Source organism: Macrobrachium nipponense, chromosome 3 (genome assembly GCF_015104395.2).
Source record: "Macrobrachium nipponense isolate FS-2020 chromosome 3, ASM1510439v2, whole genome shotgun sequence".
Classification (NCBI taxonomy): Eukaryota; Metazoa; Arthropoda; class Malacostraca; order Decapoda; family Palaemonidae; genus Macrobrachium; species Macrobrachium nipponense.
Window position 1 is genome coordinate 85,021,119 of NC_087202.1, and position 13,920 is coordinate 85,035,038.

Below are 13,920 nucleotides of genomic sequence, written 5' to 3' on the forward strand. Positions count from 1 at the left end.
CAGGGTGTCCATAAAGTCCCAGTACCATTACAAGTATTTATTGCTTAGAATGGTATTGGGAGTTTATGGACATCCTGTATATTTACACATTTTTGTAATGAAAGTATATGCACTATATTGCAATTTTTCCCATTCATCTAAAATGTTTTTAAATCACAGACGTATTGATACGTAAAAACTTCTTGAACAGTAGTTTTAAACCTATTTTATTTGCAATGAAAGTATTGACCATTCTACTTTTTATGTAGTTAAGTAATTGCGGGTCAGTATTTATAAAACCTAGTATCTGCCCGTCGATATACCCGCTTGAAAATCAGATATTAGGGCCACTGCCGCATTTTCATCCATTTTTGAGATTCGTGATAGTTACTCGACTGGAGTGTGTCGCAGCCAAGGTGGAGAGGAGCTTGTAGCCCAAGACAAGCAGCCGAATCCTGCAATTATCACCTAGTGTTTTAAAAAATTATTTAAAGCCAGGTTAATAATAAAAATTTAACAAATCCATGGTAATTTGTAAATATGGTAAAATTGAATATATCTTAGTTTAACCAGACCATTTGAGCTGATTAACAGCTCTCCTTGGGCTGGCCCGAAGGATTAGATATTTATACTTGGCTACGAACCAACTGGTTACCTAGCAACGGGACCTACAGCTTATTATTGTGGGATCCGAACCACATTATGTCGAGAAAATAATTTCTAATCACCAGAAAAATATTCTTCTTCTCCCACGTTGGCAGAGCGGGGAATCGAACTCGAGACTACCGAATCGGTAGGCGAGCACGTTAACCACTTGTCCAACGAGGAACTGCGCGTTATGTAATCATCAGATGAAGCCACGGGGAAGGTTCAGAAAAGAGAGTAGGTACATAACCAAATACTTCTGTGCATATTAGATAGTATCTTCGGGATTCAAGGTGATATATATAAATAAGTGATCAAAATAAGCTCGTGCAAAAGGAATAACTCAAAATGTAATGGTGGGCCGTTACACACAGAAAAATGTCTGTTAAAAATGCACCTCTTGAAGCAGGCAATTTTCGAAAGGGTCCATGGTTGGAAGGGTGACATTCTGACATATGGTGAAAGGGTGCACTGATAAAATTTCCATATTTGATAAATACATAGATACAGATACACAAAAAGAAAAAAAAAAACATCCATCACACAGCGTTGCCATCAAGCACATTTCAGTAAAAGTGCCTCAGTGGCGTGATTGGTATGGTCTTGGCCTGCCACCTCGGTGGCCGTGCATTCCACTAAGGGGTTAGAGATGTGTATTTCTGGTGATAGAAGTTCACTCCCGACGTGGTTCGGAAGTCACGTAAAGCCGTTGGTCCCGTTGCTGATTAACCACTGGTTCCATGCAACGTAAAAACACTATACAAACAAACAAACTTTTCAGTAAAACACTTTCGGACTCTAGAGTTAAAAAAAAAAAAAAAGAAATGTAAAGATTACTATAAGCAGTAGAAAGTAGCTTCTTTGTTACCATTCCAAATTTTTGCATGAAGTGTTTACCACGAAATGTGTGTGCAGAGGGAGATTTTAAAACGCTTCCCATTAAACAAATACTGAGAGAGAGAGAGAGAGAGAGAGAGAGAGAGAAGGAAAGGGGTGTGGTGTGGTAGGGGAAGACTTCAACGTTTTAGTTAAAGGCGATTATCTCAGGGGGTTTGAATAAGCGTGTGCTGGCTTGCTTGTCTTTGAGTTGCCCTTTACAGTTTGTGAATAGGTTTGCACATGTGGATGGCTGCCTTAATATGTGGGCTGTGTTTACATGTGAATGGATGCGTTTTGCATGTGTGCAGTGTTAAGAATGTATGTGCTTAACTACTGTGTGTTTTCCGTTTGCATGTGTATTGTAGTTTTTGCAACATTAGCGTTGTGATGACCTCTTTTTGTATGCGTGTCAAGTTGTGCTTTCATGACGCGCCTGGTGGCCTTATGTATGTATTAGATGTATTTGCCTGATTCTGGGTAGTGAATACGTGGCTGGCAGTGTCTTTCTAAGTGGGCTTGTGACAGACTTTCCTGTGTATGGTACATCTGTCTTGGACCATCTTCTGGTTATATACGTAAAGATGTTTTTCCATATTCTTTACACGTTCATATATGTGTGTGTGTGTTTGTTGTTTGTTTGCACGTTCGTTATTATGGTACTTTGTGTCGCTGTTAATTGGACATTAATAGAAAGGTAAGGAGACTGGTAAGACCTTTCCAGTTATCTAATAAGTTAGTTCTACTAGAAGCTGATGACAAAACAAAGCAAAGTCTTTGTCGGTTGTCCACTATTTTTATGCAAGCATTTAGCTTTCCTAATTTCATCTGAGAACTTACACACACACACACTCATATATATATATATATTATATATATATATATATATATATTATATATATATATATATATATATGATTATTTGTGTGTATGGGTTTGAGTAGATCCTCAAGTCCAATAGTTAGGGTACGTATCTGACCCCGTAAAAGTTCATGGATTAAATTAAAATGCAATGGTAGTGAGCTTCAGTCTGCTTTGTTTAATCTAGAGGTTCTCAAACTTTTTAACTCCTCGGCCCCCTTATGAAGTTTCAAATTTTCTATCGACCCCCTAGACTAGCATTTAATATTTAAAAAAAAGTCAGAATCAATTAGAGTAGTATTAGTTTAGTACTTGTCATTCAGTATGATTAAAAATAAAAGTAACACCTAGTAAGAAAATATGTTTGGAACTGTAGTTGTACGAGTTTATGTAACTTCATTCTCTGACACGTTGGTTATTCATCGACCCCCTTTAGACCCCCTGACTATTCATAGACCCCTTGGATGATCCTATTGACCCATGGGGGTCGATATCGATCACTTTGAGAACCCCTGGTTTAATCCTATTAAAGCACTCGATGCAGTGACAAGGCAAGTGGTAGTTACTCCACTGATGGTAGTTAAAGCCAAGGTGTAGAAGGTCAACATTTCTCCCGAATTGTGTTTAGAATTGGAGGGTTAACACAATCTGGTCCTCATTGTTCTGAGAGGAAACATGTACTTGGTGCTTAGTTGACTTATGTTACAATCTGTGTAGACAAGGACTGGGGCTAGTAACCCCATCCCAGAATATTTGCTGAAAGCTTATTTCTATATATGCATGGTGTCCATAAAGTCCCAGCACCATTACAAGTATTTATTTATCAGAATGGTACTGGGACTTTATGCTTTTCCTCTTTGATCCTAAGCGATTTTTATGAGAAAATTGCGATCACCCACCTTTTCTTTCCATTCTACCTGTGACCCTCCAAGAGTAACTAACTATCAGGTACAAATCGTTCATAATTCCAGAGTCTGATCGATGAATGGGTAACCCTTCAGGTACAGGTTTTAGAATATCAATTATTTTTCATAGGAGTAACCTTTTTTTTTCCTAATAGTTTTCAGTCTCTTCGTTTTCACAAACTAAAGCTTTGAATGACATGAAAACTAATCCATAATCGGACCATTGTCTCTTCCCTTCATTTTTGATGAGCTTTCCATTAGTTAATTCTATTTTATCTAATTCCGTATCTCATTTTGGTCCATTCTTTTCTCCACCCTTATTCCTTCTTGTAACCTGTGCTCTTAATTAATTATTGTGCAATTCTTAACCATGTTTTGTTTTAAGAGTTTTTTCTGTGTTTTTTCCTTTCTTCCATCAGCTTTTATCTGTGCCTTCTCATTATCCTTTCAGTCAGAAAAAAAAAAACAGTGCAAAGAAAACATTCCTGCATCATTCATCCTTCTGCTGTCCTGCTGACAGACAAGGACCTCATTCATCAGCTGCTGCCTAGCAACTCTCCGAAGATTTAAATGCAAACTCACATTCGTCTCGTGCCCTTCCGGTATGTATTTATTCTTCGCAGGATACCATCCACCTTTTGTTTTTATCCCTCGAAGGATACCATCCACAGTTTTCCTTTAGATTGGTTAGCCGAATGGCGTCTGAGATACTCGTATAGAAAAAGTATGAAGCGCTGTAATGATATATAATATAATAAACAACATTTGTTTTTAGTTTCTGCTCGAAAATTTCGAAACGAGTCAACCCTCCCGATAATAATTTGCGAATTAACTTGAAATTGCCTGCCTCTCTCTCTCTCTCTCTCTCTCTCTCTCTCTCTCTCTCTCTCTCTCTCTCTCTCTCATTTAAAGATTAGATTTGCAAGGTATACTTGAGAATTAACGAAGTTTCCCCAACCACACGATATCTTAGTCTCCTACACCAATTATATGAATAGATATCCCACTTCGAGACGTGTAATAATCCAGTTTCTGGTTGCGCGAACATTTGTATTTGAGATCTTAATTGTAGAATGATTAAATCCCTCAGTCTCTCGCGTACTATACCTTAAGCTTGTCGGCTGTGGATTTTTCCTCACATGAATAAAGGCGAACTCGTATCTACGTCTTGTAAGTCATCAGTGGTTGATGAAAATGGATGTCATACTATAGCTGCTTTGCAAACTTTACCTGAGGTAAAGCAAGTTTATTATTCATAGTTCTTTAATTGCTGTGTTAAGGCTGACTCGTAAAGAGAGGCCTAGTTCATGGAAAATTTTATTTTGAATGAAGCAAATGTTCTTGCATGCGTGAACCTACGCATACACGAGCACGGACGCGCGTGCGTACACGTACATAATTCATATGCACACATATATATTATATATGTATATATACGTTTATATATAATATATAGATATATAAAGTATATATATTATTATATATTGCTACTTTCAAAATGCATATATCCCCTCTTAGACTGTATAAAATGTTAGGTAGAATTTTGGCAACATTTTTTTCAGATTCCTAGATAGCTTAGAGATAGGATGTTTTAAATGTGTTCAGATTTCGCATAACATAATGTAAAAGAATATATATATGTAACATAGAATGTAGAAAGAGAGAGAATATCTTTGTCTGTTCAAAGCTAGAGTTGTTTTTCAAAATCTGTCAACACGTTTGATAAGCGAGCTTGAGCCTTCATTGTGTTTTGGGATTCTGTCATCAAGTAAGATAAGGGACTTCTGCTTCAAGCGATCAAATCGAGTATGTGTCTTTTTTTTAACAGAATCGTCTCATACGCATATGTCTTTGTCAAAGCCACATGCAGATTACACATTTTGTATGTAAAGTTGCGTAAGATTTCGAAGCTTCTAGAAAGAATTGTCTCAAAACGTTTTGTGTCATCCCAATCCAGCTTCCGTAAGGGAGAAGTTTTTCCATTCGGGCTTAAAGACTCAAACCGTTCACATCTCTCTCTCTCTCTCTCTCTCTCTCTCTCTCTCTCTCTCTCTCTCTCTCCATCGCATAGCACTTTTGATGTTAAAGTAACGTAACGATTTCGTACTTATTTGAATGGTCACTCGTAATTTGTAAATTTCAGATTTGATATTTCTTAGAGTTTATTTAGTATTATTTGGTGTTTTTTGTGGAATCTGAACAAACATTGTTTCGTAACGGCGCCTGGTTTTGTGAAAGTGTGAAACGAGCTGCAGCAAGAAAGAAAGAAATTGGTATACCCAAAAGGTAAAGTGTGTTATATTTTTATTAGTTGCAACTAATAACTGATAGGAACAGTGGTTAGGTAACAACTAATAACTGATAGGAACAGTGGTTTGGTAAAAACTAAATAACTGATGGTTACAGTGGTTTGAGAGAAACTATTTACGTTTTTACACATTGCAATTTTTTGTGTTTTGTGTTTGTTTCATTTTTGTGCATTTGCTCATTTTCTTATTGATGTGTGCCTTTTTATTTTATATTCTGTGTGATTAATACTTTTTGCAAATTTTGATCTTGTCCACATTTTTCTGTATTTTCATTTGCATTCACAATTTAATTGACTTAGTTATTTTCATTGCTTAATCATTGCACATTTAATTAAATTTAACACTTGTGAATTAATTTGCATTTACTTAGAATTCTTTTCAAGTTTTATTATTGTTTAGCACTTGTGAATTAATTTCTAATTTTCAGTTATTGCCTAACACTTGAATTTTGATTGAATTAATTTTCTTGATTCTTGTGAAAAATTAATTTTGATTTAATTTTATTTCATTTGATTCAAGAATTAATTAAACTTTACTTTGTTTTCAAGTAACAGTAATTTTCCCTGATATTGTGAATTTCACTTATAAATTTTGAGTTTAATAATAAATTTTTGTATGTAAAATTTTTATAAGCGTTTTCATTTCTAACCAGTATATTTGCATTTGATTATATTGATGTTAGGTAGAAACATAGAGAGGTAATTGATCTGCTTTCCTTCAATTTACTTGAAGTGACTTAGAACCAGGGAAGTACTTAGACTTTTGAAATCAGGGAAATACTTAGACTTTTAAAGTTGTTGATGGAGTGATGCCCTTTGATTAATTTAATTACAAGATTACTTCACACCTGTTTTGATAAATTTAGTCGGATTCTCTGCAATACTGGTAAGTTGTTAAGGGATCACTGTTGTCTTTAGAGTATTCAGTCGTTTAGTACCTGTGATGAGGATTCAGGTGTCTGGCTTTTGTGAGGTGAAGCGATAAATGAATGGTAAGTGGGTAGTAACCTCAATACTTGGCACTCCAGACTTCGTCACAATAAATGAATGGTAAGTGTAGTAACCAAATACTTGGCACTTCGTCACAATATATATAATGTAGAATCTACTGGTCATTTTTACCAGATACATAAGAAATTGCCATAGCCACAATACCCTCTTAATTCAAATTCTTTGCTCGTTTTTTGGATACGCTTGTCAACTACAAAGCGTATCCAAAAAAAAGAAAAAAAAATAGCAAAGAATTTGAGAGGTTAAGAGGGCATCGTAGCTATGACAATTAAATATATCTTAAATATATTACAGTAATTAAATAATAATAAAAACCCACTCCATTAATCTGTCGAACGGCATGACATCGGCGATGTTGCCAGTGAGGCCTTTCTTGGTGCTGTGAAATAACGCCTGTCGTCATTAATTCTGAACATGTTCCCCGGAGAAAATCAAGCATTCGTTGCATTGTCACGTTTGTCGAGACTTCATTCAGATGGAATGTTCTCATTCCGATCGACTGTTGGAATGTTACCGATGTTTTCATCACTTGAGCAGTTTGTAGGAATTTTGATGCGAGAGACTATGATTTTCAGTTATTTCTTCTATATTCTATGGAAGCTTGAATTTCAAGTCGGTGGCCCCTTTGATGGGCTTGTTCCATATGGATAGGTTTCATATACTGAATCACAATAATAATAAGCGCCTCAGTGGCGTGATCGGTATGGTCTTGACCTGCCACCTCGGTGGCCGCGAGTTCGATTCTCGGGCATTCCATTGAGGTGTTAGATGCGTATTTCTGGTGACATAAGTTCACTCTGGACGAGGTTCGGAATTCACGTAAAGCCGTTGGTCCCGGTGGTGAATAACCACTGGTTCAATTCAAATTAGAAACACCATACAAACAAATAATAAAATAAGAATAGTATTTTTTGGTAAAAAACAAAAAACACTATTAGGCAAATACTATTAAATAGAATGGCACAATTAAGCGAGTTGATTATATATATTATTATATTAATATATTATATATATATTTAAATTTAATATATAAGATATATATATATATATAAAAATATATATATATATATATATACATATATAATATATATATATATATATATATATATATATATCTATATATATATATATATATATTAATATTATATATATTATATATATATATATCTTATATATTAATTATATATATAGACATATACATATATATATATATATATATATATATATACTATATATTCTATATCTATATATATTATATATATATATATATATATATACATTATAATATAGATATATATATATATAACATATATATATATATATATATATATATATATATATATATATATATATATATTATTGCTTTCCCTTCTTTTTCTTTCAATCCTCTTCTGTCTCAGCGATGTTTCTGAGTAACTGGCCAATGTTCATATTGGGAATTTCTAAAAATTATAAAGAATGCTGACGGTGATGTTTTATTGTAGCAAAAATAAAAGATCACCTTCAGCATTTTTTAATATTTTTAGAAATTCCTAATATGAAAATTGGCCAGTTACTCAATAATGATAATAACGTTTGTTGTTATGACGTACTTTACATGCATTTATGTATGCTCGTAAGAGGAAAGTATATCTTAGTTTACTCTGATCACTGAGCTGACTAACAAACAGCTCTCCTAGTGCTGGGCGGAAGGATTAGATATTTTTTCACTTGGCTAGGAACCAATTGATTACCTAGCAACGGGACCTACAGCTTATTGTGGGATCCGAGCCACATTATATCGAGAAATTAATTCCAATCCCCAGATAATAAATAAATTCCTCTGATTCCGCGTTGGCAGTGCGGGGTAGCGAGTGAACTCGGGTCTACAAATCGGTAGGCGAGCACTTAACCCACTCGTCCAACGAGGAACTTTTAAGACGAAAAGTGCATGAGATGCATGTATGCATGAAACAAAAGGCAAAGAGAATTTATGAGATGAGAATGTATGAGATGTATAGAAGTGCAGTATTGTGGAATATGAAGAGGAGAGAGTGTAATGTGAGTTGCTGATGACTGCCAGTGATGCAGTGGTAGGGGTGGGGGTTTGGGGGAGGTGGCCGGTGTTGATGGTAATGGGAAACTGATCGAGCTTTACCTTGAGAAAGTTGACGATAAAAGATAGGAATAGTAGGATTTAGAAAAAGAAGAGATGTCACTATAGATGATTCTTTTTTTAAATAGAAATAATTGATTCTTACGAGTATAATGCGAGCAAATGTAATGAATGAATGGAAGGTAAGAAAAGAGATATATCGCAGAACAGATGAAGCAAGGGAGCTAGCAGGATCCCTCCCTGCACAGTCTCTGAAAGAGGCGAGGGGCGATGAAGAGTGCGATAGCCGAACTGAATAAAGCTGCTGTTGAGCCAAGTTTACTTTACGGAAGTGAAGTTTTGATTGATATAAAAAAAGGTGAAAACATATTGAAGATGAACTGTACGTGTAATGTGAATGAAGTAGAATGTGTTAGAAGGAAGCAAAATGTTTAGAAACCTAGAAAAAAAAACTTAGGAAATCTGATTACCTGAGGAATGACAGGGAAGCATGTAGTATTTGATCTCGTATTTTGAGAGGCTGGAAGGAAGGGGGACTGAATGAGTGTTGGCTGGATTTCCTGGAAGAAGTGCTGGAGCAGAAGGGTCTAATTATCTAACACTGTAGGCATTACTTAAGGATCATTGCAGTGTGTCTTCGGCCCCTAGCTGCAACCCTCCTTTCATTCCTTTTACTGTACCTCCATTCACATTCTCTCTCTTCCTTATTAAAGCTGAAGTGTCTTCTAAGAGTGTGAAAGAGGACGCTGGAAATGAGCAGTAGCTTAAGTTCCTAGCTGGATAAGTGGTTTACGTGCTCGCCTACCGATTCGGTAGTCCGGAGTTCGATTCCACCCTCTGCCAACGTGGAATCGGAGGAATTTGTTTCTGGTGATTAGAAATTCATTTCTCGACATAATGTGGTTCGAATCCCACAACAATAAGCTGTAGGGCCCGTCGCTAGGTAAACAGTTGGTTCGTAGCCACGTAAAAATATTAATCATTCGGGCTAGCCCTAGGAGAGCTGTTTATCTGCTCGGTGGTCGGGTTAAATTAAGATATACTTAAGAGGTGTAGCGTTGTTGGGGATACGAGGGCCAAGATGGAGTATGCCTACTGTTGGAGACAGGCGAGGAAAAGATTGTTGGACCTTCAGCAGCAGATGGTGGTGGTTGTGGTGTTGTTGAGTCACAGGTAACGATAGCTCGTGTGTGTAATACAGTGAGCAGATTTAAGTGGAATATTGTTGGAGATTTGCAGATGATGATGCAGCCGACGACCTTGGTAGGAGGAAGGAAGAAGGGTGGGAGGAGACTGCTGCTGTAGATAAAAGAGAGAGAGAGAGAGAGAGAGAGAGAGAGAGAGAGAGAGAGAGAGAGAGATGTGTCATGCAGATCATTTTGGATATTGTTGGAGATATAGGCAGGAGACGGGTAGAGGTTGGGGGATTTGTTGTTGGAGGTATGGAATCACAAGGATATTGGTAGGTTGTGGCTTGGGTGGAGAGGGGAAGCTGTTGTTGGAGATATGAGGGGGTGGGGGGTGGTGCACGGAATGGCGGCGGCATTTATCCTTAATGGTCCCTTCAATGCAAGTCTCCAGGTAGGTAGGTAGGTAGGTATTCACGGTAGTTCATTAGACCGTGACACGGAAGCCGACGGCTATCATCATTACCAGCTCTTACGTATCTCTCTCTCTCTCTCTCTCTGCCACCCAGACCCTCGTCGTCGTCATCATCACTACCGTCATCCGTGTCATTATCTCGCTTCCATTTTTAGAACTTCGCCGCGTTCTCTTGACTGAGCTGGAACTCGCTCGCGCTCTCTTGGGGGAATATAGACAAAAATATTATACACTGCTAAACACATAGCTGATTCTCCTTTGGCAAGAGTTTGCCGGCACTATATATATATAGATATATATATATATATATATATATATATATATATATATATATATATATATATAAACTTTGTCAATTTTAAGGTCATATTACTCTTCGCTTGCAACTTTTTTTTTTAATCAAAGACGACAGACTCAGCTGCGTCAGGTTTCGCAACATTTTTCTGTTTAGTTTTCACTAAGAGTTCTCCTCCTTATTCCCCCTCATCATCTCCACAACGGGTCGCTTTTAAAAAACGCTCTTCATTTCCGAGACAGACCATTATCGAATACCCACATTTCCCATTGTCATTTCACGACAGATAGACGTCATATCTCCCGGTTTCCTTTCCATCTCATTTGAATGACAAAAGGGACAAAGTCTCGGTGGAATAATCTATACTTGGGTTCTTAGTCTGTTGGCTTGTATTCCGTATTACCGTCAGTGCATCTCGCACGATGCACTGTAGGCATTACTTAAAACCTCTCTGCAGCTTCCCTTTGGCCCCTAGATGCAGCTTTCATTCATTTTACTGTACCTCCGTTCATATTCTATTCCTTCCATCTTACTTTCCACAACCCTCTCCCAACACTGGCGAAGTTGTCCTCCTGTTAGGTCTTTTAAACATTTCTACTTTCAATTTCAGTTTTTTTTTGGATGACCTCATAGGTCCCAGTGCTTGAACCTTTGGCGAAAATGCTATATATATATTTCTTTTATTCCCATAAATTTTTCTCCTTTAGGTGGTGGGTCTGGGTCCACTGAGTTAGTTTGAAATGTGATTTAATAGTCTCCATTAATTTGTTTATATATATATATACATACATAAATATATATATATATATATAATATATATAGTATATATGTAAACATACATACAATAGGTATATTATATATATAATATATGATATATATATATATATATATATATATATATATATATATACATATACGGTATATACTTTATATATGTAAAATACATACATATAGTGTGTGTGTATATATATATATATATATATATATATATATATATGTATATATATACTATGTATATTTATGTGTAAAATAGAAAGTGTCTTTTTGAGAGAGAGAGAGAGAGACTAGAAATTAGTCTTCAAGGACCAGTAGAGATGTATATATCATCATGATCCTGCATGAATGTCTTTGTCTTCAGTTTCCTGTTCGCCTGGTGAAACAGAAAGGGAAAGAAAGAGGCAATCAAGCAAAGACTAAACTAAATGAGAGAGAGAGAGAGAGAGAGAGAGAGAGAGAGAGAGAGAGAGAGAGAGAGAGAGAGAGAGAGAACCGATCGAAATCAGAGCAAAATGGCGCCAAAGGATAACACTGCAATTATGAGAGATGATCTAACCGCATTCCTAGAAACCTGTTTTATAGGATGGAATAATTAAATGCCGACTTATGTTGAAGACCCCAATCTCACCGGGGATAATAGCCCTCTCTTTTTGTCCGTAGTTTGCCTCCTGGAATGGAAGAGAGTTGACTTGGCAGGGTTGCACAAGGAATGAAAGGACGGGAGGGAGCCATCTGGTTCCGTGAGGAATCCCCAAGAGGAGAAATGCGAACGTGTGGAGAGGAAAGTACAAAGTACTTGTACCAACAGGATGGGTTGGAGCATGCAGATTTACGAAAGGACCCCGTAGGGCTTTAGCGCCTTCAGTGGACCTCATTCGGTGCGCTGTAGGCATTACTTAAGGTTCTTTGAAGCGTCCCTTCGGCCCCTAGCTGCAACTACTTTCATTCATTTTATTGTGCCTCCGTTCATATTCTCTTTCTTCTATCTTACCGTCCACCCTCTCCTAACAATTGTTTCATAGTGCAACTGCTTTGAGGTTTTCCTCCTGTAACACCTTTCAACCCTATTACTGTCAATTTCCATTACAGCGCTGAATGACCTTAGTTGGCCCAGTGCTTGGCATTTAATGCTAAAAATCTATATAAATCAAATCAAATTTACCTGAACGAGAACAATTTTTGCTGCTGTCTGGGAAAGTTAATGAAAAATTGTTCAGAAAGTCTTTCTTTAGCACCTTTAATCTACACTTGTTTCGTGTCGGCCAGTATACTTGAAGGAAAACAGTTCAGTTATGTCGGTACTTCAGTCCTAACTAAGACAACCTACTCAGTGAATTATAGGCCAGACTTGCTCGTCTTACATGTCAGAATTCTCTGTTCGCTTGTGAATCCAGAGATTCATATTAGGAGGACTCTTTACACCCTTCAACCAAGGTCTTAGCACAAGTCTTAGGGCGGGCCGCCCTGAGGTGAAGGCCGTTTGGAATACGGCCAGCGTCATCTAAAACCGACCAACCTAATCAGTGTTAAACATTATACTCGGCCGCCTTTATAGCATTTCTCAATGACTGTTGCCAGAGTTAGTTATCGATATTGTTATTGTTTTTTAATCTAAATTAATTCTAACCCCGTTCTATCTGGTGTTCCTCAAACAAAATATTTTGTTTAGGGACGTTTTCAGTGTTGACAAGTGACTCGATAATACTAATCAGATTATGTAACCCCCGATGCAATTATTTGTTCATTTCAGTGTCGAAATTCATTTGGAAGTAGGCCAGGTAACAGAATAGATCGCAACTGGCCCAGTTAATACACTGAGGTACGAGGTAGCTAAAAAAAAAAAAAAAAAAAAAAAACTTGAACCATGGTTAAATTTACTTGGGTAAAACTGCACTTGATGATTCTGAACATTTGATTATATCTGGCATTACAATGCAACAATGAAGCTTTCTCCCTCTGTGTTCCAGAAACTTGTTTTGAAAACACATTTTTCGATGTCATCATTACTAGTACTAGTAAACATATGTATACAGAAATTGTATGAAATTCGTAAAGTAACTAAGTCTACAGGCATAACCAGCTCCTTTTCAGGGAATCCCTTCTCGCCCCACCCCCTTCGGAGCGGGGTTGGGTGGTAGGATGAAGCCCAATTATAAACCATCTTTGAGGTCCTCATAAGCCTTTACCCTGCAAAGTTTCATGCCCATTGGACCAGCCGTTTGGCCATGATTGAATGACAGACGGACGGACAGGCTATGCCCATTATAGTAAGATAATCAATTTTCCTTCTTAGATATCTTTGTTTCAGGCATAAATGACCGTTAAATTATTTCAGTTTCAGAACCTTGTCCAAAGGCTACCTGAATAGTTATCATTATTTCAGTAGATGAAACCTATTCACAAGGAACAAGCCTTGAAATTCAAGCTTCCAAAGAACGTTGGTTTCAACCTCCCACCGCAGACCCCACTCTGTAGCAGTAACTGATCATGGTATACAGAGCCAGTGATTTTTCATTGCCCTGGGGGAGACGTGAACCCGCAACATCTTGAGTGGCTTTTCACGACA

At 37.0% G+C, this 13,920-nt stretch overlaps 1 protein-coding gene across 6 annotated transcripts in view; it reads left to right on the forward strand.

Annotated features, from left to right (window-relative positions):
* LOC135221871 (uncharacterized) overlaps positions 1–13,920 on the forward strand; it is a 169,835-nt gene that overhangs the window by 86,009 nt on the left and 69,906 nt on the right. The window lies entirely within an intron of this gene.